Source organism: Chionomys nivalis, chromosome 14 (assembly GCF_950005125.1).
Source record: "Chionomys nivalis chromosome 14, mChiNiv1.1, whole genome shotgun sequence".
NCBI classification, from domain to species: Eukaryota; Metazoa; Chordata; class Mammalia; order Rodentia; family Cricetidae; genus Chionomys; species Chionomys nivalis.
In genome coordinates, this window is record NC_080099.1 from 37,339,412 (window position 1) to 37,346,548 (window position 7,137).

The following is a 7,137-nucleotide window of genomic DNA, read 5'->3' on the forward strand; positions in this document are numbered from 1 at the left end:
ACTTCCTGAATTAAAACCTGTCTTTTACTAAAACCCCCAAGTTATTATTAGTCATACTAAAGCTCAAGAGATAGCAATCCATTCTATGCCAAGTTCCGCCAAAAGTAGATGCTTTTTATTGTCTCAGGTATAGAGCAAACATGCAGGAAAAGAGACCTTGACCCAGGTAAGGATGTGGGAAATATATGGAACACTGCTTCGCAGAATTTTGTGCACATAAAAATCCTCTGGAGGGGGTCACTAAACTGTGGGCGGTGGGGCTGTACCTTCAGAATTTCTGAGCTAGTAGGTCAGAGTGGAGTTTAAGGATGTTCATTCCAGAAAAGCTCCCGAGTGATGCTGGTCCTGCTGCTGGGACTCTGGCACACACTTTGGTGACCACAGGCGCTGAGGAAGAGGGAAGAGTGTAAAGGAAGTTGATGCAAGTTCACTGATGCCCTTTATTGCTGGGAACTCTGCGAGACCCTTACACATTGAGCGAGAGCATTCTTCTTGTTAGCAACACTGCTCATCATACAATGACTTTGTACTGGTCACATGGCTTTTCCAGAATGCCTTCTGCACCTGTCAAAATACAGGGTGGGTTTGGTGCTGTCTGTCATTGGTTTCTGTGATTCTGTGCTTCTGCCTTTTTAGTGACTCATGGAGATCCAAGTCAGATAATTCCTATTAGTGGATCTCAGAGTCAGAGGATGGGAAGGTGCATGTACCATGATGAAAGTTGGGAAATATTTGGAAATGAATTATTGATTATTTTCTCTTGAAGTTGGCCACTGCTGTGTCTCTGAAGTGGAGCTTCTAAAATTCTTCCTCTGCCTGTGGATTGCAGACCTTCGCAGTCTGGCTTTTCTTCAGTGTGGCATGTCCCAGAAGTGAAGCAGAGAAGACTTTATATGTTCAGAATCCAACCCCATGGTTTCTGTCTTTTGAATTTCTACAAAATGGAACAGGCATGCATATCCCAATGCCCACACAGCACAGGAGGACTGTATTTTCTTAGACTGTCTACTCAGGAGCTTGGTCTTTCTTTTGCTTATGTTTGGCAGCATGACATGAAAAACTGAACCTGTGTTCTAATGATATTCACTTGTACCATATGAGCAAATGGATCAGGTATCAGAATGTATGAGACCTGGTCGATTTTGATCACTGGTGTCAAGGCTCATACATGTTTAAATGCATTCACCATGTCATCCTGAAATGTTACCAGCTCTGTTGTTAAGGAGATACCCCTTCAAAGAAAGGAGACCTGTAGGGTCGGGTTAAGCCTTCTAGAGTCTGTAGCCCAAGTAGGTGGAGTGATGTCAGAATATACTGACAGGAGGGGACGGCTCTGGGTGTCTTGATCCAAATAAGACTAAGATGGCAAACAAGGTCAGTGATGGGAATAGTGGGCAGGGAACAAATGAGAGTTGGGCCATTTCCTTGTTTGCAGGAATGTAATGTAGTTTAGGTTTCTCAGAGCTGCCCTCCTGGTAGGAGTGTCCTGTTTGGATCTCATCTTTTTTTCTTTCCCTTTTGATAAAATATTCAGTTCTGAAAGAGTTTCTTTGGAAGGCTTTGAAAAATTGAATCAAGATGTCCCTCCCCAAGGATCCTGGAAAATCATTTGAAAACATTTCAAAGCAGTGAGGTGATGATCTTCCTCAATATCTAGACTGGGCCGGCAGTTGCTACCTTCTGAGACACAGCAGGAAACAGAAGCTGGGAATGAAATAAGATAAGTAGTCCGGGTGTTCCCCTGAGCTCCCAGAACTAACGCGTTCCTTGCTTTCTACCCGTGCTTCACTTCTTAATTAAAAATAATGATCAGCCACCTTATCTTTTTGGTATCAATATCTCTTAATCTAGAAGGACTTTTATCCTTTCATGGCATTGTCTACAAGATTTAATATCCTACTATCGTGTATTTAAGAGAATTCTGGTGGAAGTTGCTTTGCCCAACACTTGGCAGCTTTATGGAACTGATCATTCTCAATGTCCATCCTGAATAGGATTTAGGCTGATTAAATTAATTTGGCAAGAGGAAAAGATTTAGACTCTAGTACCTCTGGTGGTGTCTGAAGGGCAAAGGCTATCCTAGCGGATCATAAAATTTCATAACTCAAGTTAGCATCATTGTGTTGTTCTTTACTGTTGAGGAGTCAGCGTTAGTCATCAGTGCTCAAATGCTATGTGTCTCTCACAGGCTCGTGTGCTGAATTCTTGGTCTGCAGTGCCTGGTCTTTTTTTTTCAGAATTTGGAAACTTTAGGCCACAGGACTTAGCTAGAGGAAGTGGCTCACTGTCGCTGTATCTTCTAAGGTTGATCTTGGTCTCTGAACCCTTCCTTCTGCTCTCTGCTTGCTCTCAGAGGTCAAGTACTTTCTATGTCGTGTGTTCCCTCAACCATGATGCTCATGATGTTCTACTCGGTCCCACTGGAGCCAAGCTGCAGACTGCACACTCAGAAACAATGATTCACAGTAACTTGTTCTGCTTTTAAGTTGTTTTTCCCTGTGGTGTTTTATTTTGTTATTTTATCTGAGACGAGTCTAGTTTACTCTTTGATTGTGAACTTGCTAGGTGTGCTTTCACTTACCTAGTGCTGGCATTTCAGCTGTGCAGCACCACCCCCAGACTACATGGTCATGGGAGTTAAACCCAGGGCTTTGCACCTGCTAGGACAGAGCGCTACCAACTGTGCTATATCCTAACGTTTCAGTATTTCGGTCACAACTGTGTAAGTTAATGCAAAAGCTAATTAATACACTGGGGATTTAAGGTGAATTTGTAGTATGGCATGCATTGTATCATCTGACTTTTGATCAACTAGATAAGTATGTTGAATATACGAAGTAGGAATACAAATGATATCCATATATATTTTTGAAAGCTTGAAATAAATGAAGTTAAATATCATTCTTACATATAAAAGAGAAGAAAGAGAGTCATCATTTTATAGTTTCCACAATTTGTTTTCTTTTTGGTTTGAAAAGAGGTTTTCATTCTGCAGCTGGAGCTGCCCTGGAACTTGGGGTAGACTCAGGCTCTACAGTACCCCTGTGCCATCCTCCCAACTGCTGGAATTACGAGCATGAGCCACCACATCTGGCTCAATATTTTCTGATATTTTTGTTGGCCACATTGTAACATCTGTATTACATTTTTCAAGGCTTGTGGCAAGAACTGATCTAGTAGTTTTGTGGCTAGAGATGCTCTAATTGTTAGAGGTGGACACTCACCCAAAGCCCCAGTCTCCAGTAGGTAACACTATTGCCTTGAAAATGTGTTACAAAGTTTTGTATCTTTGTTGGTGTCGCTTCATGAAACAACTTCATACCACCCTGACAGTGGAATGATAGGGTAGGAATGTAGCCATGGCAGTAAAATTGCTCTTGTTGATATTCCCATGAACCAGACATGACCACAGTTTTATTGTAAGGAAGGGAAAAGAGGTGGCAGGTGTTGGAGCAGCGGTCTGAATGCTTTGTTTTATAGACAAGTTGGCTGTGCTCATGAGGGAGCAGAGTTGAGCTTTCAAAACTTGTAACTTTAAGCACAGACACTGGCAATATATACCTTGTTTTTGAAGGTTCATATTCAATCCTTTTGAAAGTATCCTAGACTTCTTTGTTCTTCTGCATCCCATTTTTTTTTTAACCTTTTCTATTGCTTCTGCTTTGCCCTTGTTGATGGGTGAACAAGTTTTGGACCTTGTGTTTTCTCCGTTCTTCACATGGATGTTGCCAATGTGTTCTCCTGGCTTCAGTCATGAGCCAGAATCTCTCTGCAGAGGGTCGCAAGGTTATTCATCCAACCAGGATCCACACAGATGATGCAGGGTGAATGGGAAATATTCCCGAGAGAATCTTTGGACACTTGGTCTCCAGCTGGTGGTCCAGCATCTTTGGAAAGCTGTGAAGCCTTCAGGAGCTGGAGAGTTGCTGGCAGAAGCGGATGATTTGCAAGGGATCTTGAGGTTTTGTAGCCCAGCTCCACTAGCTGTCATCCTCTGTTTCCTGATGAAAGCCACAAGAGCAGTTGGCTTCCCGGTCCTGATGGCATCTCTTCCCCACCATGATGAATTGTATCTCCCTGGAACTGTAAGCCAAATTAACTGTTCCTTCTTTACTGTCAGGTGTTTGGTTATGACAATGAAAAAAAAAATAGGCAGGCATCTTAGTATAAGATTTTGCCCTAACACGAGGTTCTGTTCCAAGCATGGGGGGAATGACAGTGTCCTTGTTGTCTAGATATGGAGCATATCTCAAGGAACTGATTGAAAGTAGACTAGAGAACAATTAAGTCATAATAATAAAGTGATCAGAGGATTCTTTTTTTTTTTTTTTTTACTTATTTATTTATTTTTATTCTTTTTTAATTAAAATTTCCACCTGCTCCCCATTTCCCATTTCCCTCCCCTCCTCCCAAATATTGCCCTCCCCCCACTTCCCTCCCCCTATCCCCACTCCTCTTCTCCTCCCCCCACTCCATTCCCCCTCCCTCTCGTTACTGAAGAGCAGTCCAAATTCCCTGCCCTGCGGGAAGACCAAGGTCCTTCTATCTACGTCCAGAAAGGTGAGCGTCCAAACAGGCTAAGCTCCCACAAAGCCAGTTCATGTATTAGGATCGAAACCTAGTGCCATTGTCCTTGGCTTCTCATCAGTCTTCATTGACCGCCATGCTCAGAGAGTCCGGAATCAACCCATGCTTATTCAGTCCCAGACCCAGCTGGCCTTGGTGGGCTCCCAATAAATCAGTTCCACTGTCACAGTGGGTGGGTGCATCCCTCGTGGTCCTGATTTTTTGCTCATGTTCTCCCTCCTTCTGCTCCTCATTTGGACCTTAAGAGCTCAGACCGTTCTGAGGACAAGAGATAACGAGCACTATTTTTATAGGTCAGTCATTGAAATCTCTGAAGAAGCAATATTTGAGCTGAACGTATCTCGTCTTCAAGCAGTAATAATTTTCCACATCATGATCCATTCTATTTTTGAGACATTCCTGAGGTTCTTACTTGACGTATTGCATTTTCCTGGTGCCTCAGGAGAAAATTATACTCACCAGGCAAACATAAATATGCAAACAGTATAGAGACTCAGGCAGAAACCACAGCGTGGGTGGTAAATCACCAACAACGGGGCTCTGCTTCAACTTCTAACTGTTCTCCAGCTGTTTTAGGGGTGTTATTCTACTTCTTCAGACAACACTGTGAATTTCATTCTCCAAGGAGACATAATTTGAGGAAAATTTTACAGAGAATTAACAAAGGTAATCTAGAGAGTCTCTAAACATTAACCTAACATCATTCATTATTACTTTACAAAACCATAATCCATTTGTGAAAATGTGGAGATCTACATGAGTATACTATTATACAACCTCAGCATGTGCTAGGACATTAGTAGTATTCCCACCAGGGTTATTTTTCCTAGCCCAAGATTCAATACCCTGGTGCCTACATTGTGACTGGTCATCTTCTCAGGCCTTGCTCCTCATAGCCTGTTCCATTTTGAGAAATCCTGGTCATATGTTTCATAGGCTGCCTCTCCATCTGAGATCTCCTGATTCCTTTCTTTCCTGCTTAGAGTGGAATGACAGCTTCTGTTAAGAATGATGTGCAGAGGACCGCTTCAGTTCCGGCGAGTTTCTTCCTGCTCTCTGCATCTGGCCTCTGGCCTCTAGCCACTTCCCTCATGTCATGGCCCCGAAACAGCAATCTGCACTTCTGCCTCAGTCCAAGAAACCCAAATCGGCTCCTTCCCCGAAACTGGAGGACAAGTCTGCCTCTCCCGGCCTGCCGAAGGGAGAAAAAGAACAGCAAGAAGCTTTGAACACACTGACGAAGTACAAAATAAAATTGACAGACTTAATGAACAAGCAAGTGAGGAAATACTAAAAGTAGAACAAAAATATAACAAACTCCGCCAACCATTTTTTTTCAGAAGAGGTCAGAATTGATCGCTAAAATCCCAAATTTTTGGGTAACCACATTTGACAACCATCCACAAGTGTCTGCACTGCTTGGGGAGGAAGACAAAGAGGCTCTGCATTATTTAACCAGAGTTGAAGTAACAGAATTTGAAGACATTAAATTAGGTTAAAGAATAGATTTTTATTTTGATGAAAATCCCTACTTCAAAAATAAAGTTCTCTCCAAAGAATTTCATCTGAATGAGAGTGGTGACCCATCCTCAAAGTCCACTGAAATCAAATGGAAATCTGGAAAGGATTTGACAAAACGCTCAAGTCAAACACAAAATAAGGCCAGCAGGAAGAGACAACATGAAAAGCCAGAGAGCTGCTTTACCTGGTTTACTGACCACTCTGATGCAGGTGCAGATGACTTAGGAGAGGTCATCAAAGACGACATTTGGCCAAACCCCTTGCAGCACTATTTGGTTCCTGATATGGACGATGAAGAGGAAGAGGCAGAAGATGATGATGATGATGAAGAAGAAGAAGAAGGAGGAGGAGGAGGAGGAGGAGGAGGAGGAGGAGGAGGAAGAAGAAGAAGAAGAAGAAGAAGAAGAAGAAGAAGAAGAAGAAGAAGAAGAAGAAGAAGAAGAAGAAGAAGAAGATGATGACGGGGAAGAAGGAAAGGAGGATGAGGCGAGGGGGACTAGCATAGAAGACAGATGGATTCCGACTCTCTTTTTTTTATTTTCCTTTTATTTTTTAAATTTCTCCAGTCCCTGGGAGCAAGTTGCAGTCATTTCCCTCCCGTCCCCAATCCCTCTTCTGCTCAGTTGCCCTGTTTCTGAGGTCTTGCTTCTCAATACCATGGTTCTCAACTTATTTTTGGGGAAATGTCTTGAGCAAAATACAATGGGAAAAGAATCTCAAAAAAAGAAAAAAAAAAGAATGATGTGAAGAGCTTTTCTCGTATGATGTTGGGGATGTACAATGAACTCATAATTAACCTCTTCTTTATCTGTACACTGTATTTACAAAAGTGAAGTCAGAATAATGTCTCGACAATGTGTGCCAATGGGATCATGTTCTACTCTGGCAGCCTAGCTCTAAGATTTTCCAAGCATGTTTTCACTTAGGAGAAAATGTAAAATCTTAGATATACAGCCACAGAGTGCGTGGGACTTCATTGTCATCAGTGGTTCTTCCTTCTGTTTCCCTCACTCAGCATGCTGTGCAAAC

At 42.4% G+C, this 7,137-nt stretch overlaps 1 pseudogene; it reads left to right on the forward strand.

The window, feature by feature from the left end:
* The first annotated feature begins 5,683 nt into the window (after positions 1-5,683).
* LOC130886870 (protein SET-like) lies at positions 5,684-6,561 on the forward strand (annotated as a pseudogene).
* Positions 6,562-7,137: the final 576 nt, after the last annotated feature.